Genomic DNA, 24,033 nt, shown 5'->3' on the forward strand with positions numbered 1-24,033 from the left:
CAATATGTAACAACAATAATAAAATTAATTTAGCAGGAATTACTGTTAAGAACATTAAATAACAAAAGCACTAAACGTACTAAAAATGAACAGGGAAGCAGCAGATAAGTGATCACCACTTAAAACTCTCCCAAGAAGCCACTACAGCACATGACTTATTTTCCTTGTACATACTATGTAGGAAACTATTTTTCAGTTCATCCAATAATATTTATACTGCATTTTCCATTAAAATGTGCTCATAAGTATTAATCAATTCCCATAATAGCACAGAGATAGCTAAGAATTATCCAGAGTTGACAGACTGAGAGCTTGAAATGATGTTTGACTATAATGTTAAGACTGCTGGGGGAATTAATAAGAGCTGACACGTGAGTTCCAAATTCTGGCTCCTGGCTGCTGCCAGGGTGAAGGAAGCTGTCAGAAAGTTAACTTATCCTGTCCTCTGCCCACCACATTGACACAAAGGAGCCAAGAGCACCTGCTTGTACATTACACCTGCGTGATCAGCAAAGCTACTGCAGATGCTCTATCTTAGTTCTTGGTGTCTCACAGAGTTAGGTATTTCACTTGGAGAAGATTGAGAAAATCTTCAAATCCACAATTCAATGACCTGGGTCAAGAAGTCCTCCACAGGTCTGACTTAGAACTTAAGAAATAATACTGTTATATCCTAAAGCTAAAACCAGGACACTGAGGGTGACTCCTCTGTCTTCATAACGACTAACACCTTTGTTTGCATGCATTTAATGTTAGGAAGCTTGTGATTTGTACATGGCATACTGGTTACCAGGGACTGAGGTCTCCAGCTCTGCTGGACTTTCAGTTTTAAAGCTGAGGAATTCCCAGGCAAACCCAAATGGCTGTTTACCCTTCTTCTGGGTAATGAAATATGCCATGCTTCTTCATTTTATGTAACTGGTGAAACTAATGTAATCAGTTGTCTTATTTCTTCGAGTAACCAGATATATATGGGACAAAATTAAATTCAAGCAAACACTTTTAAATTATTTATTTAAAAATATTTTTTAGTGAGTTATGGCTACGTTTTCGTAGATAGCAAAATTTCACTAACAATATTCAAACTGCCATGAGGTAAGACCACCCGTATATATCAAAGACTATACCAAAAACTTGTCTTGAGATTATTTCCTTGCATAGAAGTCAGATGGGAGGAGTCTAATTCCCTTTGTACCATCCCAGGTCCACTTCTCATCTGTGGCCCTCAGTCAACCTACATCACAGCCCTGTGAAGGATGTGAAAAACTTCCTAATGCTCTCCAGTGCCATACCAGGGCACAAGAGAATCTGAGGGGCTGCCATTAGCTTTCTATGTCATGCCTGTCCCTCTGTTGTGCCACGCTGTGTTCCCTTTGACTTTACACCTTGACATTATGCCTCCTAGGGTTACAGTCTGGGAATCCAGGCAGCAATATATACTGCTCTGGGAGCTACCCGATTCCCCCTCCCTTGTGAGTGCTCGGAGAGAAGGAGAAGGGCAGAGATTAGGGTCATTTCAATCATCCAAGGGGGTTTTCAGCTCTCACAAAGGTCCCTCTGATTCTCTTTCTCCCACTTGCATGTTGAACTCTTCTCTCCTTTTGGAAGAGAAACCAGTTCTTACATGTCACCATCCACTCTTTCTCCACTGTGAATCATGAATAGATTCTATGCTAGGTCCCAGGCTTTGGCTTCTCTATAATTACTTTCTATTTATATGACTGTGAGTAAGTATTTCTTTTTAATCTTCTTATGCCCATGTCCTCATCTGCAAAAATAGGGATAATTATAGCATCTACACCATATGGATCATTGTGAAGATTATATGAGTTAATAGGTATAAAAGTCTTACGAAAATTTTGACACAAAGTAAGCCCCCAAAAAAGCTAATAGTATTTTTGATTTTGGTGTGATTATTCAAATGTAAGCTTTAGAACTGGGGGGAAAAAAAAAAAAAAAAAAACCTGGAACTTTTTTCCTCCCAGAACTTGGTATAAAGACTTTTCTTTTTTAAGACGATTGTTTCAGGCAAAGCCTCAAAGGCCCCTGTGAAACTCAGGTAAGAAATTAATACTCTTTATTGGGGTTCTTTTGTGCCCTCCTTTCCCTAGAGACCTAGACCTCAGTCTTTGGCTCTGTTTTTAACAGTAAAAAAGTGCTCCCCCCACCACCCAAAATTAAGGAGTAAAGGGATGAAATAATACCAGGATGATATTTCAGTCTTTTGCTAGCTGTGTGACCTTGGCAAGTGGCATAAATTCTGAGCCCTACACTTTACAGGTGCTCAAAGAAGGCTGTTGAGGCTGGACTGAACAAAGTGAGGGGAGTGACAAGAGGTGACAATGAAAGAGGGATGAGATCTGCAGAGCCTGTGGACTGTAGAACACAAAAATGTAATGAGATAATAAATGGAAAATTTTGGCACATATCAACTCTTCACTTAACATTGATTCCTTGACATTCTTTGACATTGACTCCTTCCTGGAAATTCCTTCTGCAACACAGAATTTCTCATCTTCATTATTGTTTTCTTAGTGCTCTTCTTGTTTTAAGTATTTTAAATTGAGTCACTTCATTTGTATATGTCCATTTGCTAAGTGTCTTGCATATCTGTTTCTGTTACGAAAACTCTCACCAAAAGTTTATATGATTGCCAGATGATAAAAGATCTGAAATTATTTCAAGGAAATTATTCATTTTTTTCTTACAGTATGTTATGATGGATGTCGTATTTATGCAACGTTGTATGTCAAATTTATTTATGTAAATATATAAATACTAAACAGCAAAGTTCAAAATGATTTATTTTCTTTAAATTATTTTAAAGTATCCTGTTCTATTGAACCACACTTCCTTTTGTATTTCACATATTTTAATTTCAATTATTGTGTCAATTTCTGGATTTTAAAAATGATTCCACCATTAGATTTTTGCTACCTTTTTCTAACAAATGAGAAATTATGATTTTTTTCATCCATTTCAGCCTTTGTAAAACTATAGCAATGATAAGGAAGCAAAGGGTATGAAATAGCTTATAAACACCATGCTGAATCGTTTCTGGTTGGTCACGGACTGACATGTCTAACATCTTTGTTGCACTTATTCTGAGGATGAAAGCTGTTAAGTGAGCTTAACTGCTCGAGGGTCACACATTTCCAAATGTGTTTTTCTTTGACTACAGTGCTGCAGTGGGCTGGCTGCACAAATGGCCATCCTGACCCAGGCAGTGTTTATCCTTCTGTTGTTCCATGAGTGCCCTATGCACTCATTCTCTAAGTTAAAATAATAATAGTAACAATATCTTTCACTTTGCTATCAGTTTGATTCTGAACTTGTCTAAGAAAGGTGTTTAGCAGATCAAGGAAAGAAGGATGATAATGTTACAGATTATTTTTATTGTACTGTATCTGCATTATCTTGAAAAATCCATCTCCCAATTCATAAACATTTTCAGTTACCCAAGAATAATTCTGAAGTATTCATATATCAGACTGACTAACCAAAAGATGAAAGAAATGAAAATCAGAAAGTTGGAAGTTCTTACCACATTTAGATTAATAAAGTAATTCACATAGAAATAGAGGTGCATTACAAACTCCATTTTGCGTGTTTTTACCTGTAATGTAGTTACTGTCAGTCAACTTTACAACAAAATAGAAAAACAGAGGCTTTAGGTTATTTACTGAGGTCACATATCAAGGACCAAGCAGGAATTAGTTCCCAACGCATCCAGTGCCAAAGATTTCACTCCTTTATGATGTTATGGAAGGAATATTTTGCATAGGGCTTAGTTGTGCCTGTGAAAATTCACCCTAGGACACCAGCCCTTCCCCACCTTGAAGGACCCAGGGTTGCTTTTTCTTTCACAAAGATTACTGTTGACTTCAGCTGCTCCTCAGGTAAAGTGGACTTTAAATCCTATAGCTCCCCACCCAACTCATTCAAATTTGTAATTTGATCCGTGTACATATATGCACAGTGGTAATTCAGTATGATCTTTCTCTAAAATATGGCTTCTCTCCTCTGATTTATTTAAACTGTAATTACCCTTAACTTCTTTCTTGATCACATATTCATGTGTACATTACCTTACTCATTGAACAGTTTTTTGAGTATTTCTTAAATTCCAGGGACTATGCTAGGTACCAGAGAAAGCTTGTGCTTCTTTCTTTCAGAGAAAATGGGGAATCGCCTTTGCTTTATTATAGATCTCGATGTCATCATGCCTATGACCAGACTCCTTTATTTGTTCCAACCCTGCCAGATCAACTAATACTATACAGCAGTTATGCAACTGGACATTGGCATGTCTTACAAGACAGTCTAAACATTTGAACATTGGCCAGGTGCAGTGACTCATGCCTGTAATCTCAGCACTTTGGGAGGCCAAGGCAGGCAGATCACGTGAGGTCAGAAGTTCAAGACCAGCCTGGCCAACATGGTGAAACCCCATCTCTACTAAAAACACAAAAATTAGCCGGGCATGGTAGCAGGTGGCTATAATTCTAGCTACTCAGGAGGCTGAGGCAGGAGAATCACCTGAACTCGGGAGGTGGAGGTTGCAGTGAGCTGAGATCGTGCCATTGCACTCCAGCCTGGGCGGCAAGAGCAAAACTCTGTTTCATAAATAAATAAATAAATAAACAAACAAACATACATACATACATTTGAAAATGAAAATGAGCAAAATTACTTCTTTACTCAGGAGTAGTGTCCCATCTTCTGGACAACAGTTATGAACATGGGTGGAATTGTTAGAGGTGTTTAGCTTGTTGGATAATATTGTTTTTTATTACTAGGACTAAAGACAATACAATAGTCTCCTGGGAACAGTCTTGTTTTTCTTCCAATGTCCCTTGACCAATCTGGGAAAATGAGTCTAACTAGCCTGGTGTCCAGTTATTAGATATCTGAGGTCCTAAAGAGCTTGGGATGGACACATAGACTCCTAATAGCTAATGTATGTTAAGGGTTTTGTTTGTCTGTTTGTTTGTTTGTTTCAATGGGGTCAGGGTTAGTGTTAGTCATTTTAATTCTGAAAGCACTCCATGTGAAGTAAATACCTTGTTTTGTTAAATTTTCAAAATTGTGAGATACAGCCAACATACAGAAGAGTGCATAAACTTAAACATACAGCTTAACAAGTTGTCAGATGTGTGCTCAAGTACTATAACACAGATAAAGAAAGAGAACATTATTGACACACTAAAAGTCCCCTGCAGGACCGTCTGCATCATAGCCCCATCTACCCTCTCCCAGTGCCAAACACTTTCCTGACTTTTACAGAATTCAACTTCCTTTTATTTCTTTATTGTTTCGCAACAGAATTAACCATCCCTAAAAACATACTTTAATTTTGCCTACATTTTTGTTCATGCAGTTCCCGTTTTGGTGCCTCTGGCTCCTTTTGCTTAGCATCATGACATTAAGATTCATCTAGTTTGTAACATATCAAAAGTCCCTTCCTTTTCATTGCTGTGTATTGTAACTCTGTGTGGATATTCCATAACTGTGTATTCTGTTGGGATGCACTTTTGGGTTATTTGCGGTTTGGGGCCATTTTGAACAATGCTATAAATCTACATGCACACATCTTCTGGTGTGTAATGTGCACATTTCTCTCTCTAGTGGTGAAACTGCTGAGTAGTAGATTATAGGCAACTTTACTAGATATTACCAAAGAGATTATTCATAAGAGTTCCTGTTGCTCCACATCTTTGCCTAACTTAAATTATCAGACTTTTAATTTTTGCCAATCTGATAGATTATAGTAATAGTTCCCTGAATATCTTAATCTTCATTTTTCTGGCTTCCAATGATATTGGGCATCTTAATTTGTATTCTATTTATATGCCCTCTTCTTTGATTCAGGGCCTTTGCCTATTTCTGCATTGGGGTTCTGTATTTTTTTTAAATTTATTTTTCGGAGTTCTTTCTGGATAAGAGCTCTTTATCAGTTATATATGTTGAAAATACACATTTCTTCTTTGAGGCCTACTTCTTCACTATCTTATTGTGTCTTTTAATAAAAAGAAAACTTAATTTCATTGTAGGTATATTTAAAATGTTTTTCTTTTATGGATAATATTTATTATATTGTTTAATAAATCTCTTCTTTTTTTTGAGACAGGATCTTGCTCTCTCATCCAAGCTGGAGTACAGTAGCACAGTCGTGGCTCACTGCAGCCTTGACCTTCTGGGCTAAAACAATCCTCCCACTGCAGTGCCCTGAGCAGCTGGAACTACAGACACATGCCACCACACGTGGCTAATTTTTTAATTTTTTGTAGTGACAGGGTCTAACTATGTTGCCCAGGCTGGTCTCAATCTCCTGAGTTCAAACAATTCTCCTGCCTCAGCCTTCCAAACTGCTGGGATTACAGGTGTGAGCCACCATCCTTGGCCATAACTCTCTTCTTATTCTAAGATTATGAAAATAGTCTCCTATGTTACCTTTACCCTACCTCAGCTCAAAATGAATAGTTAAAATGTAATCAATGAAAAAAAGAAGACCTATTAAATAAAGGGTATTGACTCAATTGACTATCCTTTAAAAATAGTAATAAATGTGAATATGTACCTTTTTATAATAAAAGTATTCAAGTTAGATTAAAAGCATAATGCAACGATAGCATAAAATATTACAAGAAAATGTAAGAAAAATGTTTTCAAAATCTAGGTAGAGAAAAAGCCTTTTTGTTTGTTTGTTTTTGATATGGAGTGTCACCCTGTCACTAGGTTGGACTGCAGTGGCATGATCTTGGCTCGCTGCAACCTCTGACTCCCAGGTTCAAGCAATTCTTCTGCCTCAAACTCCCGAGTTGCTGGGATTACAGGTACCTGCCACCACACCCAGCTAATTTTTGTATATTTAGTAGAGACGAGATTTCACCATGTTGGCCAGGATGGTCTCGATCTCCTGACCTCGTGATTCACCCACCTCAGACTCCCAAAGTGCTGGGATTACAGGCGTGAGCCATTGCACCCGGCCAAAAAAGCCTTTTTAAGTATGAAACCCAGAAGGCTGGAACCCAACATCTTTGCCTACGCAAAAATGTTAAACTTCTACAACATACCACATTTATATAATACAAGGAGAGCTACAACACAAAGTTGAAAATAATGGCAGTCTAGAAAACAGACAATAGATTAATATTTGTACTATATGAAAACTTTCCACACGTTAGAGAAAAAAAGAAATAACCCCTAAGAAAATGAGCAAGAGCTATGAACAGACAATTCATAGATTAAGAAACATAGAAGGACTTCCAAGCATATAGCATATACTCAACGTCATTAATAATGAGAGAAATGTAAATTAACCCTATAATGAGATCTATTGTTTGCCCTTGATTGACAAAAATTATAAATATTGACAATATCCATTTTGATAATGGATGTGAGAAAACAGATGTTGTATTAGTCTGTTCTCATGCTGCTAATAAACACATATCCAAGACTGGGTAATTTATAAAGGAAAGAGGTTTAATTGACTCACTGTTCAGGATGGCTGAGGAGGCCTCACAATCAAGGTGGAAGGCAAAAGAGGAGCAAAGACATATCCTATATGGTGGCAGACAAGACAGCATGTGCAGGGAAACTGCCCTTTTATAAAACCATCAGATCTCGAGAGACTTACTATCTCGAGAACAGCATAGGAAAAACCCACCCCCATGATTCAATTACCTCCCACTGGGTGCCTCCCACAACATGCAGGGATTATGGAAGCAACAATTCAAGATGAGATTTCAGTGGAGACACAGCCAAACCATACCAGGTATCTTCGAACACTTTTTGTGGAGGTGCAAATCAGTACCATCATTTTGGAGAGCAATTTGTCAATATTTATGATATACATTGTTTGATTCCATAATTCTACTTGTAAAAAATGATTCTATAGGCCAGGCGCAGTGGCTCCCAGCATTTTGGGAGGCCAAGGTGGGCGGATCACCTGAGGTGAGGAGTTCCAGACCAGCCTGGCCAACATGGTGAAAACCCTGTCTCTAATAAAAATACAAATATTACCCGGGGGTGGTCGTGGGTGCCTGTAATCCCAGCTACACAGGAGGCTGAGGCAGGAGAATTGCTTGAGCCTGGGAGGCAGAGATTGCCATGACCTGAGACCATGCCACTGCACTCTAGCCTGGGCAGCAGAGTGCAACGCTATATATATATATTTTTAAAAAAATTATTCTATAGATACATAACAATAATAATAATGGTTACACTTACTGAGCACTTGTTATGGGTCAATTGATATTATTAAGAGAAAATAGCAAATATCTACACATTTATCAAGTGTTTTAATTGAATCCCTATTATGCATCATATGCTGTTCTAGACGCTGGAACTTCAGTATAGGCACACACCAAAAAGAAAAATTTCTGTCCTCATGGAGATTTATATTATAGCGGGAGGGGAGATAATAATAATAAACAATAATCATAATAAATCAATAACATGCTCTATTAAAAGATGGTTAAGTACCGAGCGAGAGCACAGGAAAGATAAATGGTGTGTGGAAAATTTGAAATCTAATCACCCAAGAGGGTATAATTTAAGCGAAAATACAAGGAAGTTACACAGATATCTAGGAAAAAAGCATTCTAGGCAGAGTGATAAACTGCTGAAAGATCTGTGAAGTGGGAGCTTGTACTGCATATTTAAGGAATAAAAAGAAGGCTGGTTTGATTGTAGCAGAGTGAGAGCAAAGACATAGTAAGAGATAAGAAAGGGTAGCAGAGACCTGACAGTGTAAACCTTGCTGCACCAGGAGGACCTTAGACTCTATTCTGAGTGAGGCTAAAAGCCATTGGAAGGATATAAACAGAAGTCAAAATCTATTTTATGCTTAAAGAAGCTCTCTGCCTTGGGTTGAGGACAGAATTGGGATGGAGAGGGATGAGGGTAGATGTAGGAGGACCAATTAGGGGCTACTGCAATATTCCAGGCTGGAGATGGTGGTGACTTGGATCCAGGTGGTAGCAGTGAAGGTGGTTAGAAATGGCTAGATTCTGGATATATGTTTAAAATGGAGGTGCAGTATTTGATCATGAATTTGATGTGAGATGTAAGAGCAAGAAAGGAATCAAGAATGGCTTCAAGCATTTTTGCCTGACAAACTGGAAAAAATAGAGTTTCCATTAACTAGCTTGGGAAAGACTACAGGTACAGCAGGTTTTGGAGGAAAAATTAGGAGGTCACTTTTAGACAGTTGAGCTTAACAGGTCTATGAGATCTCCAAATGGAGATGTCAAGTAGACAACTAGATCTATAAACCTAAATGTCAGGAGAGAGGTCAAGGCAAGAAATAAAAATGTGGGAGTTTTCAAAGTATAGATATATATTTTAAGTCATCAGATCAGATTTAAAGAAGAGAAAATAGGAGGCAGAAGGAAGGGGAGGGAAAGGAACACAGATGTTTAGACATCAAGAAGAGGAGGAACCATCAAGATATCAAGAAGATCGGGAAGTTCAAGGAACGCAGAAGTTTAGACGTCAAGACAATGAGGAAGAACCAGCAAAGGAGACTGAGAAAGAGCAGCCAATGAAGAAGGAGTAGGGTTCCTATGAGCCCAAAGGTGTTTACCGAGGAGGGAGAGATCAACTCTGTCAAATGACAGTCACGGGTAAAATAAAATAAAATAAAATAATACTGAGGATTGACCATTGGATTTAACAAATAAATAACATCACTGACCCTACAGTTTTCGTGGAATATTGAAGGGCAATGTCCACCTTCATGTGCTTAAGAGAGAATGGGAGCAAAAAGATTGCAAACAGTGAGACAAACAACTGTTTCAATCAGTTTTCATCAAAGGGGAGCAGAGAAGCAAGTTTGTAAAAAGAAAAAAAATAAAATAAAATAAAATAAAAAAGCTTTGTTTTGTTTTAAGATGAGAAAATTAACAGCATGTTTATGATGATGAGAATTATTTAGTGGAAATTAAAAATATCATTGATGGGGGGAGAAGCAGTATTTTGAGAGGATGCATAAGTCTAGAGCCTAAGTGAAGGGTTGGCTTTACCTAAAAATGCAGATAATTTATAGCAGTGATTCTCAAACTCTAATGTACATCGGAATCACCTAGAGGTTTTATTAAAGTACAGATTGCTGGGCCCGACCCCCAGAGTTTCTGGTTCAGGGTTTCTCAAGTGGGATCCAAGAATTTGTTTCTGACAAGTTCCCAGGTACTTACTGCTAGGAACCACAAGATAAGAACCACTGACTATAGTAACAATCATAGTTTACTGCAAACTCAAACTACTGGGCTCAAGTGATCCTCCCATGTCAGCCTCCTGAGTATGTGGGAGCCACCATGCCCAGCTTTTTTTTTTTTTTTTTTTTTTTTGGATAGATGAGGTCTCATTATGTTGTCCAGGCTGGTCTCAAATTCCTAGACTCAAGTGATTGTCCCACCTTGGCCTCCCAAAGCACTGGGATTACAGGCGTGAGCCATAGTGCTTAGCCCTAAGGAAGCTTTTTTGACTGCTTATATATTCCCAGAAAAATAAAAGTTTGGTCAATATCTGAGAGTGAAGATGAGGTTGAAGGTGGTAGCAGTTTGATGAAAGGAAAAATATGAAATAATTGCTAGGATACCAGCACAGCAAATGCACCAAGGCAATAAAATATGATTACCCAGTAGCATTAAGTACTCATCAAATGGTTGCATATATTTTCTTTAGGTAGGATCAGTTGCTCAAGTGTGAATGCAGAGAACAAAAAGAGTCAAACTTATATATCTGTTAACCAAAAGAAGATAACCAATGTGTATAAGTATTGCTACACAAGTAACCCCAAAACTTGGTGGTTTAAAACAGTATTTATTATTACTCAGGAGTCTATGGTCAGTTGGGTAGTCATGTTGATCTGGACCAGCCATGGTCCAGACTGGACTCATTCATGGTCTGTAGTCGGTTCACAGGTCAGCTTGGGACTGAGTGTCTTCAGGTGGCTTTGCTCACATGTCTGGCAGATCAGTGATTACAGGCTGTGATGACTGGGGTGACTGTGATAATCATCTCCTAGCAGTCTAGTTCAGCCTTATTCAAATAGCAGTGGCAGAGTTCCCAAAATACTGTGGAATTTCTCATGGCCTCTTGTGACTCAGACTCAGAACTGGCAAGATGTCACTTTCCACTTGATGTTATTGGCCAAAACAGATCACAAAGCTAGATCATATTTAAGATTGAAAGAAACAGATTCTATGCCTTGATGAGAAGGGTTGCAAAGTTGTATTGTAAGGGGCATGGATACAGGGAAAGGAACAATAATGCCTATTTTTGATTGTGATTTTTTTCTAGGAATACAAAGAGGTGAGAGAAGAATATCAAATTAGGATATATCAATGAAGTGATTATAATGATTGTCTATGAATATTCATAGCTTTGCCAAAAGAAGTGAGAAGATAATGGCAGCGCAGGACACAGTGAAAAGGAAGTGGGGATCATTAGATTTTAGATACCAGTGGCCTCTAAGGATTGTTGGAGTAGGATACTTGAGAACATGAGCGGGAAAGATAGAAGGGGGTGGTTAAGAGAGTGGTATGCCTGCTTTTGAGATTATGAAGGATGTGTGAAAGTGTGGTTGAGGTTGTGTGGGTGACAAGAACATCATAGAAGTTAAAAGGAATTGAGAGGCTAGAGTATTAGAATCGTTAAAAATTAAGAAATAAGTAGGATGGAAAAAATTACAATGAGGTAGGAGCTAAAATCTTAAGGAAATGGGAAGTGTGGGGAGTTCAGGGATGACTAGGATAGGCAGGTACATACCGCATATATGTCTGCATTTTGCGTGTTGGAATAGGTCTTTAAGGACATTCACTCAACTGCTATCAGCAGTTACTTCTGGGAAGAAGAATGATGATAAATGTGTGAAGTAGTGAAAGATGATTTTCACTTTGAATATATTTGCTTCTCTTTTTCATTGTTTCATAACACGTATGTATTATGCATAAATGACTTAATCTAAAGAAAATGTTCAAGTAAGAAAGCAAAAGTGTTGAACTTCTTGTCACAAAGATTGGAATTTGAATTATATTTGTAAAATGAGTATGCATTTACCTACTTCCATGCTGTTACGATGAGTGAGGTAATTATCTGCTGTTCTTAATACGTTTGACATATTAGAAGGAGTTCAAGAATGTTTTCTATTCCTCTACCCACTGACAAATCTCCCCATTACCACATGCACCACGTGCACAGGCTCTGTGTGTGTGTGTGTGTGTGTGTGTGTGTGTGTGCATGCCACAGAGAGGGAGAGATGGGACAGAGAAGAACACATATGAACACGGAGATTCTGTAGCACTTTTGTATTCTCCTTGGGGTACTCTCAGATTTTGAGATGAAAAGGAAGAAATAAAATGGACACGTTTTTGTTTATATAACAGTTACCTGGCTAATTTCCAGAAGAGAATAGTAGTAACAATAAATTATGCATATATTGATACTTCCATTGTAAGCTGTAAGCAGCATTTATTGAGCCATTCTCATTACTATTTATATGTCCATATGACTTTTTTTTTTTTTTTTTTTTTTTTTTTTGAGATAGAGTCTCACACTGTCACCCAGGCTGGAGTGCAGTGGCTTGATCTCGGCTCACTGCAAGCTCTGCCTCCCGGGTTCACGCCATTCTTCTGTCTCAGCCTCCCCAGTAGCTGGGACTACAGGTGCCCACCACCATGCCTGGCTAATTTTTTGTATTTCCAAATGACATTTTAAAAATACAGCTTTGAAAACAAGTTGCAGGGGACAAAAAGCACTATTTTCCAACAGTCAAAAGTCACAATGAAAATAATTTAGTAGGTAGTATTATCTCAACATAGATAAAATCTATTAGTAGGAACTAAGGGAACACTGTGAATCTCGTGATAAAATGCATAAACCTAAGTTCCTGAAATAAGTATTTTTTCTATGTGATGTACTATTTAAAAAGTAATTGCTGCTGGGTAAGCTCATTCTCAGTTTGCTAAAATGTTAGCTTAGGCTGTCTTTATGCTGTAATTATTTATATAGTCTGCATGTCAGTTCTTGGTGTGGGCAATGGTCTACCAAAGGTCAAATTAAAGGTAGTAGCTCATGCACTGATACCAGTATTTGACAGAACTAAAAATTAATGGTTGTCAGAACACTTCCTGACATTGGCTCCAAGCAACTAAAATCTTTATTCTAAATCTGTGAAATGCGGATCCTGATTGATTGATTACCAAGGACATGGGATTCAGAGTTTCAGTGAAATATGGGTGCCTCCAGCCTCTAAGTAAGAGCTTCTTTGCAGCCATTGATAACTTCACAACTGAAAAGATGGAAATGAATAAATGGGAATTCATTCATTCATTCAATGGACATTATGTGCCAGGTTGTGTGCTAGGCACTGAGACACAAAAATGAACAAGACAAAGTCTCCATCTGAAATAACTTAGAGCTGGAGGAGAAGATTGACATGAAAACAGGTTATAATACAACAAAAAGTTGTAAAGATAACTTCAGGTTCCTGCAGCTAGGCAAAATACTTGATGTCGTTTCTGAAGGTAATGTGGGAGATATCCTGCATGGGAATGGAAATCAGGAAATCAAGGGGGAAAGAATATTTTGAGCAGAGTGCACAGCATGAATGAAAGATGCCTTGCCAAACTAACCTCTCCTCTTTATTGTGCATACAGTGTTTTATTGTCGTTATCAGATTATGTGCCATCTCTTTCCCTAAACTGCAGGCCCCTCTAGACAAGGTACTACTTTGTCTATATTTTTTATGGTAGCTACCATAGTGCCTAGCACGCAGTACATTCTCAATAAACATTTGCTAAAGTGAACTGAGAAGTAAGAAGCCAAGAGTTTGCTAGCATTTAAAAAGAAAAAAATAGAAGTTGATTCAATAAAATATTCCAACCAATGTGCTCAACACATACCAGGCTATATTTATGCTACGATATTGATCAGCCCTGCCCTCTGCACCCTAGAGTAAGCCCAAAGCCTAGGCTGCCCCACCTACCTGGACCAGCTTTTTCTGTGTGTTCCAGCATGCTAAATAAACTTTACCATTTTCTATGTGAGTCATGACATGAACACGTTTGGAAAGCACTAAACTATTTATGGTAATTTCCACGGAGTTGTATTACTTTTCCTTGGTGCAGAGAATACACAGAGTAGCCCACAGATGGAACAGAAAGAGAAGATATAGAACAGGGGGTTAGAGACAGACTGGCCAACAGATGGAGACACCATTCCCAGACTAATTCCTATAGATTGGAATAAATTTTGTGGACTGTACTGAAGTGAATGAGCTTTTACAAGAATGGCCACTGTAGCAGATGGCACTGGTACCCTGTTTCACATCCCCTTAGCCCACTTTTGATTTCAACCACAGCTCATACATACTCATTTTCATGTAAGTACAGACTTATGGCACACTAGCAATGACCCACCTCAACAGAGCTCTGCAAAGTCTTTCTCCTTTGTGCCCAATGGCCTTCTCTGAGGCCATAGGAGCCCAAGTGCAAGCACGGCCTGAATGAGTGGATAACCCTCAATCATGACAACAGGAGCCAGAGGGTAAACATTCAGCCTCTCCTCCTTCCAGTGGATAACTCCAGGAAGGATCCTCTGTGCTTCGTGGGACATGCCAGCAGAATTGAACCACTGTTGCCTACAACAGTGATCTTGATGTTGCTTTTTGGTATTGTTACTGGCTCACTCTCCATTACTTTACTGTTTATTCCTAGGATCATCTCCTAATATACCACCTACAGCTAAGTCCTTGTCACGGGCTCTGCTTTTAGGGCAACCCATCCATGAGAAAGAGTCAGTAAAGTAACTTTTGAGAAACTATAAATTTTCTGCAAATAGTAATAAAAAAACAGACAAGAGAACTCAATACCTCAGTGCACAATGGTGTAGGACAAGAACTATAAAACAAGCTAACCCTGGAGGAAGAGAAAGCCAGACCTAAGAGCATTCTCTTACCACAAAAACCTTCTTAACATCCCTGGTTCAAGGTTTCTTCATATGTATTATCGTAGTTCAATTTCTCAAGTCTAGCTAATATTGCAGATGTGATTCTGGTGCTCAGAGCAAGCAAAGCCAGGGACAATGTCTGACAAATTCTATAATAATTTATGAACGAATGATTGATTGGTCTTTTAATATGATTAGCTCTCCTTGGATGCTTTCAGTCAGTTAAGTCATGAAAGTAAACACTTTCTGAGTTAACTGACTGAAAGGGGCCCAAGAGGTCTGAAGACGAAGAAGACTGAGCCATGGGGAGCCCCACATTGACTGGATCACAGTTTATAAGGGATTCCTGAAATATGTTCATATTTGGAATACCCTTAAAGAATCAAAAATTTAACTCACTTAGATATTTGAAAAATTGGAATCAATACATGAGGCAAAAGAGTTTTGTGAAAAGGCAGACATGAGTGTAAGAATCATTTCAGTCTTCTTACATATTATTTATACTGCTATTACCATCAAAATGCTGACCACACTCCAAAACTATCTCACACATTTCCAATGATCCCTCAGAGACACCAATCCCTAGATAGGAAGGCTTGGCTTAAATGCTTCCATTATATCTTTGCTTGTAGATTTTGCCCATGCTGCATAACATTAAGATATTGACTGAGATATCTTTGCTTCAAATTTCCTCCCACTCAGAAAGCAGCAATAGTTTTCTGAACCCAGCCCTTAAAGGAAGATCTTCTAGAGCAGGAAAGAGAGACAATTCTTGGTTTTGTTTCCCAAAATGAACTCTAGACTCTAATAGTAAAGAAATAGTCTTGAATGCTATATTAGTTTGCTAGGGCTGCCATAACAAAATGCCACAGATTGGGTGGCTTGAACAAAGGACATGTATTTCTTACAGTTCTGGAGGCTGGAAGTCCAAGATCAAGGTGTCAGCAGGCTTGGTTTCTTCTGAGGCCTGTTTTGTCTTGTAAATAGCTGCCTTCTCGCTGTGTCCTCACATACTCTTTGATTATGCATCCCTGCTGTATGTTTACATGTCTAATTTTCTCTTCTTATAAGGACAATAGACAGATTGAATCTGGGCCCACCTTAAAGCCTCATGTTAACTTAATCACTTCTTCAAAGGCCGTATCACCAAGTATAATTATGTTCAGAAATACTGAGGGTTAGAGCTTTAAAATATGACTTTTGGACGGACACATTTCAGCCTATAACAAACCCCAAGGCACATCAGATTTTCCTTCTCAAGGAAAAAAATACTAATTACAAAAAGGTTTCCAAGAAGTTTGTTTCAAAAGAATATAGAGTCCCTGTCTCACAATGCCAGATTTAGCAAATAAAAATATAGAATATCAATTTAAATTTGAATTTCAGATAAATTTGAATTTCAGATAAACAAATAATGCTTTAGTATTAGGAAGTTCCACAATATTTTGGGCATTGAAATTTAATTGGGCATTTTGGATTTTGTCTGTCAATGTTAGTCTCAGATAAACAGGATGAAGAGCATGATAATGAGCCTTGTCACGGGTCCTACACTCTGTCCCACTGCAAGGTTAAATCCCTTCCATGGGAAACAACAGCACCCCCAACATGAGCTTGGGGATCCCAAAGCAGAGAAAACTAGGTCCTGATTTGCATTTGGAATTCTGAGAGAAAACAGTTTTGCAGAGTGTCCTGTGATGATATGGGACAGTGATTAGAATAGGAACAGTGGGTCACATCTAGAGACAGGGTCTGAGGTAGTGACCTCACCTTCCCGCATCATAGCACATACATCTTCTTTTCTGTGGTTCCAAACCCAAAAGTTTCCTGTGATTGCAAGATAAGTATAGAGGTTGCCTGAGTGTGGAGAGGCAGGTCTGAAATTGTCTCATGGTTTCAGTCAAAACTAAACATGTTTTGGACAACACTGAAACTGAAGCATTTTAGAGTTTATGCAGCAGTGGTGGTTACAGACATTGAGTCCAGAGGAAACCCAAAATCACCAGGGATGGTCTAGTCCAGGAAAGGCCATGTATATGGATTCCATTAACCAAGGATCAAAATCCTCTCTCCAGACCTCTCAATAGTGTGTTAGCCCTTCTGCAATTTAGAAGCCCCACACCCCCAAAAGAACAGTCAAAGTCAAAGAGAGGTATTATAAAGTGACAGTCAAAGAGACATTAAGTTTAACCTGGAACTAGCTGAGCTTACCTTGAGTTTATCCATATTGTATTACCATCTCAGTTGCTGGCAAATCAACATTCCCTATCAAATATCATTAAAGTTGATTATTTGAACCTTAAAGCAAAACTTAATATTTAATTAAATTTCAATTCATTGCTCTACCATTTGAGATTTTTTTAAAAATTGTAATCCTGCCACTTAATATTTATCCAAGAGGAACTCATTTCATATTGTAAACATTTTTTTTTTAATCTAGACACAACTTTATAAGAAGTTTCCTACAAAAGTGAGAGGTGAAGCCAGCTGGACTTCCTGGGTCAAGTGGGGACTTGGCGATTTTTTGTGTATAGCTAAAGGATTGTAAATGTACCAATCAGCACTCTGTGTCTAACTAAAGGATTGTAAATGCACCAATCGGCACTCTGTAAAAACACACCAATCAGCACTCTGCGTCTAGCTAAAGGATTGTAAATGCACTAATCAGTACTCTGTAAAATGGACCAATCAGCGCTCTGTAAAATCGACCAATCAGCAGGATATGGGCAGGGACAATAAGGGAATAAAAGCTGGCCACCCCTGCCAGCAGTGGCAACCCGCTTCGGTTCCCTTCCACGCTGTGGAAGCTTTGTTCTTTCACTCTTCACAATAAATCTTGCTTCTGCTCACTCTTTGGGTCCGTGCAACCTTTAAGAGCTGTTACACCATGAAAGTCTGTGGCTTCATTCTTGAAGTCAGTGAGACCAAGAACCCAGTGGAAGGAACCAACTCCAGACACATTTTGGCAACCACAATGGGACTATCGCCTGTCGCCAAGCAGTGAGTACCATTGGACCCCTTTCGCTTGCTATTCTGTCCTATTTTTCCTTAGAATTCGGGGGCTAAACACCAGACAACCGTCGGCCAGTTAAAAGAGACTAGCGTGGCTGTCAAACTAAAGACACAGGTATCAGGCTTTCTGGGAAAGGGCTCTCTAACAAACCCCAACTCTTTGGAGTTGGGAGTGTTGGTTTGCCTGGAACCAGCTTCCACTTTTCCTGTACTTGTGGGCTGAGCCAAGGGTCGATAGAGAGGAAAGCCATTCAGCTCTGGGGTCCGGACAAAAAGTTGGTTGACCCTGTAGCCATGTGCAAAACTCTCAAAGTCACATCACCCAAGCGAGACTCGCCCATCTATCCTATCTATCCTGACCCTCCCCTCCTGGGTCCTAACGCCTGTCAGACAAACTTTCTCTCACCTCTTGCCTCTCTTCTCCGAGGCTAGTCCCACTTCTAAAAACCACTCCATCTCTGGTGCTTTTCTAGCTTCTCCCATCAGAATGATTTCTAGTATAAACTTCAGGACTCTGTTACCTTCTTTAGGTACCCGGGCTTACGAATCAGAGACATAGTTTTTGCCCAAAGCCCTGTCGGCAGGGGGCAGGGGGTCGGGACTATCTGGAATTTTAGGATCCCTCCTCAGACTCGAAGGCCTGATAAAAGCTATTCCTGAAGCTAGGATACGGGGAGCCTCAGAAATTATATCCTTCCTATCCAAATGATGAGAAGTGAGAACAAAAGGCATCACTCTTCCAACCGTGGAGATCCCTTCCCTCCCTCAGAGTATGGCCCTCCACTTCATTTTGGGGGCATAATATCTTTATAGGACAGTAGTAAGGTCCCAATACTAACAGGAGAATGCTTAGGACTCTAACAGGTTTTTGAGAATGTGTTGGTAAGGGCCACTAAATCCGATTTTTCTCAGTCCTCTTTGTGGTCTATGAGGACAGACAAAGGTGCAGGTTTTCAAGAATGCATCGGTAAGGACCACTAAATCCGACCTTCCTCGATCCTCCTTGTGGTGCAGGAGGAAAACTAGTGTTTCTGCTGCTGCGTCGGTGAGCGCAACTATTCCAGTCAGCAGGGTCCAGGGACCATTGCAGGTTCTTGAGCAAGAGGGGTTTCTGCTGCTGCGTTGGTGAGCACAACTATTCTGATCAGCAGGGTCTGGGGACCATTACAGGTTCTTGGGTAGTTGGCGGGGGGGGGACAAACAAACCAAAACTGTGGGCGGTTTTTTCTTTCAGATGGGAAACACTCAGGCATCAACAGGCTTATCCTTGAAATGCATCCTAAACCATGGGGACCAGTTTGACCCACAAACCCTGAAAAAGAGGTGGCTCATTTTTTTCTGCACTATGGCCTGGCCCCAATATTCTCTCTCTGATGGGGAAAAATGGCCACCTGAGGGAGGTATAAATTACAATACTATCCTGCAGCTTGACCTGTTCTGTAATAGGGAAGGCAAATGGAGTGAAATACCTTATGTCCAAGTTTTCTTTTCACTGAAGGTGAATCCACAACTATGCAAAGCCTGCAATTTACATCCCACGGGAGGTCCTCTCAGCTTACCCCCAAATCCTAGCCTCCCTATCGCTCCCCTTCCTCTTAATGATAAGCCTCCTCTAATCTCCCCTGCCCAAAAGGAAACAAGCAAAGAAATCTCCAAGGGACCACCAAACCCCCCAGGCTATCGGTTATGTCCCCTTCAAGCTGTAGGGGAAGGGGAATTTGGCCCAACCTGGGCACATGTCCCCTTCTCCCTCTCTGATTTAAAGCAGATCAAGGTAGACCTGGGGAAGTTTTCAGATGAACCTGATAGATACATAGATGTCCTACAGAGTCTAGGGCAAACCTTTGATCTCACTTGGAGAGATGTCATGTTGCTGTTAAGTCAAATGCTGGCCTTTAGTGAAAATAATGTGGCTTTAGCTGCAGCCTAAGAGTTTGGAGATACCTGGTATCTTGGTCAAGTAAATGATAGAATGACAGCTGAAAAAAGGGACAAATTCTCTACCAGTCAGCAAACCATCTCCAGTATGGATCCCCACTGGGACCTTGACTCAGATCATGGGGACTGGAGTTGCAAACATCTGTTGACCTGTGTTCTAGAAGGACTAAGGAGAATTAGGAAAAAGGAATTATTCAATGATGTCCACCATAACTCAGGGAAAGGAAGAAAATCCTTCTGCCTTCCTCAAGCGGCTACGGGACGCCTTAAGAAAATATACTCCCCTGTCACCTGACCCACTTGAGGTTCAATTGATCCTAAAAAATAAGTTTATTACCCAATCAGCCACAGATATCAATAGGAAGCTCCAAAAGTGAGCCCTGGGCTCTGAACAAAATCTGGAGGCATTATTAAACCTGGCAACCTCGGTGTTCTATAATAGGGACCAAGAGGAACAGGCCAAAAAGGAAAAGTGAGATAAGAGAAAGGCTGCAGCCTTAGTCATGGCCCTCAGACAAACCTTGGTGGTTCTGAGAGGACAGAAAATGGAGCAGGCCATCACCCAGTAGGGCTTGTTATCAGTGTGGTTTGCAAGTACACCTTAAAAATATTGTCCAACGAGAAACAAGCTGCCCCCTTGCCCATGTCCACTATGCCAAGGCAATCACTGGAAGGCACACAGCCCCAGAGGACAAAGGTTCTCTGGGCCAGAATCCCCCAACAAGATGATCCAACAACAGGACTGAGGGTGCCCGGAGCAAGCACCAGCTCATGTCATCACCCTCACTGAGCCCCGGGTACATTTAACCATTCAGGGCCAGGAAATTGACTTCCTCCTGGATACTGATGTGGCTTTCTCAGCATTAATCGCCTGTAAGGTCCGTTACCAGTTGAGGAATCCTGGGACGGCCTGTAACCAGGTATTTCTCCCACCTCTCCAGTTGTAATTGGAAGACTTTGCTACAGATAGTAAGTATGCTTATCTAATCCTACGTGTTCATGCTGCAATATGGAAAAAAGGGAGTTCCTAACCTTTGGGGGAACTCCCATTACATATCAGAAGGAAACCATGGAGTTATTGCACGCAGTGCAAAAATCCAAAGAGGTGGCAGTCTTACACTGCCGAAGCCATCAAAAGGGGAAGGAAAGGGGAGAATAGCAGCATAAGCAGCTGGCAGAGGCAGGGAAAGACCAGCAGAAAGGAAAGAGAGAAAGCGACAGAAAGTCAGAGAGAGAGAGGAAGAGAGGGGAAGAGACAAAGAGGGAGTCAGACAGAAAGAGACAGAAAGTCAAAGAGAGAGAGGAAGAGACAAAGAGAGAGTAAGAAAGAGAGAAAGAGAGAGACAAAGAAGTCAAAGAGAAAGAAAGAGAGATGGAAGCAGTAAAGAAAAAACAGTATATCCTATTCCTTTAAAAGCCAGGGTAAATTTAAAACCTATAATTGATAATTGAGTTCTTCTCTGTAACCCCATAACACTCCAATACCACCTTGTTGTCAGTGTAAACAAGGGCATAGCCCGAAAATACTGAGGCCACTGACAACCCATAGTCTTCCTATCAAAAATCCTTAACCCAGCAGGTTTCCTAACAGGGGATCTAAATCTTAATTAATTATCATACAAATGTCCGACCAGACCTAGGAGGAACTCCCTTCAGGACAGGACAATAGACGGTTCCTCCTAGGCAAGTAAGGGAAAGAGATACAATGGGTATTCGGTAAGTGATAAGGCACTCTTCTAGAAGCAGAGTTAGGAAAATTGCCCAATAATTGGTCTGCTCAAACTTGCAAGTTGTTTGCACTCAGCCAAACCTTAAAGTACTTACAGAATCAGGAGGGAGCCATCTATACCAATTCTAAGTTAATATGGACTGAAAAACGTTTTATTACTAGCAAAGAAAAATTAAAATCCCAAACTTACAAGGTTTTCAACAAAAGTAAAGTATGCTAAAAGTTAACAGTGTAACATGTATTATCCTAACTTCTAATCTTACAGAAATCAGACCCTATCAGTGCCCCTCAAAGCTCAAGTCCATTAGCGCAGGGCCATACAACTAATACCCCTACTTATAGGGTTAGAAATGGCCACTGCTACAGGAAGTGGAATAGCAGGTTTATCTACTTCATGATCCTACTACCACACACTCTCAACGGATTTCTCAGACAGTTTGCAAGAAATAACAAAATATATCCAGTAAGGATAGTAACTACAATCCCAAATAGCCTCTTTGGCACTCTCCAAAACTGCCAAGGCCTAGACCTCCTCACTGCTGAGAAAGGAGGACTTTGCAGCTTCTTAGGGGAAGAGTGTTGTTTTTACACTAACCAGTCAGGGATAATAAGAGATGCCACCCAGCATTTACAGAAAAGGCTTCTGAAATCAGACAACGCCTTTCAAACTCTTATACCAACCTCTGGAATTGGGTGACATGACTTCTCCCCTTTCTAGGTCCCGTGACAGCCATCTTGGTATTACTTGCCTTCGGGCCCTTTATTTTTAACCTCCGTGTCAAATTTGTTTCCTCTAGGATCAAGGCCATCAAGCTACAGATGGTCTTACAAATGGAACCCCAAATGAGCTCAACTAACAACTTCTACTGAGGACCCCTATACCAACCTGCTGGTCCTCTGACTGGCCTAAAAATTTCCCCTCTGGAGGACACTACAACTGCAGGGCCCCTTCTTCGCCCCTATCCAGCAGGAAGTAGCTAGAACGGTCATCATCCAATTCCCAATAGCAGTTGGGGTGTCCTGTTTAGAGGGGAGATTGAGAAGTGAAGCCAGCTGGACTTCCTGGGTCAAGTGGGGACTTGGCGATTTTTTTGTGTCTTGCTAAAGGATTGTAAATGTACCAATCAGCACTCTGTGTCTAACTAAAGGATTGTAAATGCACCAATCACTCCTCTGTAAAAACACACCAATCAGCACTCTGTGTCTAGCTAAAGGATTGTAAATGCACCAATCAGCACTCTGTAAAAACGCAGCAATCAGCACTCTGTGTCTAGCTAAGGGATTGTAAATATAACAGTCAGCACTCTGTAAAATGGACCAATCAGCACTCTATAAAATGGACCAATCAGCACTCTGTAAAATGGACCAATCAGCAGCACACGTGTGGGGACAAATAAAGGAATAAAAGCTGGCCAACCCAGCCAGCAGCAGCAACCCACTCGGGTCCCCTTCCATGCTATGGAAGCTTTTTCTTTCACTCTTCACAATAAATCTTGCTTCTGCTCACTCTTTGGGTCCGTGCCACCTTTAAGAGCTGTAACACTCACTGCGAAGGTCTGTGGCTTCATTCTTAAAGTCAGCGAGACCAAGAACCCACTGGAAGGAACCAACTCTGGACTTAAAAGGACTTTGTCCCATTACATCCTCCCTCTCTATCATCAAAAATAAATTCACACACAAAAAAAACACAGTGAAATTTCTAAGTAGGCTTCTTTTTCTTGTGGTAAGAGCAGAGTAGAAAATCAAGAGACTAGAAAATGAAGTATGTTTTATTAAGAAATATAAAGATTTTAAGATTACTTAAAAAATGAAAAATATTCCTCATGCAGAACTACTGCCATCTAAAGGCATCAGCACAATATTACAAATAAGTATTTGGTTCTATGTAGCTAAAAGGCTAATATTTAAGTGCCACAGAGTTCTATTTTTAGAAACTTATATTTTTCCTATTTTTTTCCAATTTAGTGAATGAACTTTTTTCTTACCCCTTAAAGAAATTATATGTGCCACAGAAGATATGTAGATTGGCTTAGGTTATACAAAAAGTTGAACATACAATATTTAATTAGGAATATTTAGAAAAGCATATTTTAAACCAATGAAAAAAGAAACAGGCCATTTCCCTCCTTTCCCAAAATGTTTGGCAAATCATATTTACAATATAGATGTTAAAATACAGTATTATCAATTCACAAAAGATCAGTTAGTGAGATATTATGAAGTCTAAAGCTTAAGCTAGTTAATCACAAGTCACACCTAAGGTTAAAACTGCTAAATTATAGTACCACCTCAATTAAAAGCAGGTTCATTGTAATAATGAAATTCAATTCTAGAAAATCAGTTGTAACATAACTTCCTATTTCTGAATATTTCTAAATTATTACATGACTCACAAGTATAAG

The 24,033-nt window shown here is 39.7% G+C and overlaps 2 long non-coding RNA genes across 2 annotated transcripts in view; one reads left to right on the top strand and one right to left on the bottom strand.

Annotated features, from left to right (window-relative positions):
- LOC141410045 (uncharacterized) overlaps nucleotides 1-24,033 on the bottom strand; it is a 30,672-nt gene that overhangs the window by 6,074 nt on the left and 565 nt on the right. The gene's annotated exons all lie outside the window — the stretch shown is intronic.
- Nucleotides 1,929-2,348, top strand: LOC135970519 (uncharacterized). The gene is made up of 2 exons (XR_010586205.2): nucleotides 1,929-2,059; nucleotides 2,281-2,348. It is a non-coding gene; the product is annotated as an uncharacterized lncRNA (long non-coding RNA).

This window comes from Macaca fascicularis, chromosome 4 (genome assembly GCF_037993035.2).
Source record: "Macaca fascicularis isolate 582-1 chromosome 4, T2T-MFA8v1.1".
In the NCBI taxonomy this organism is placed as follows: Eukaryota; Metazoa; Chordata; class Mammalia; order Primates; family Cercopithecidae; genus Macaca; species Macaca fascicularis.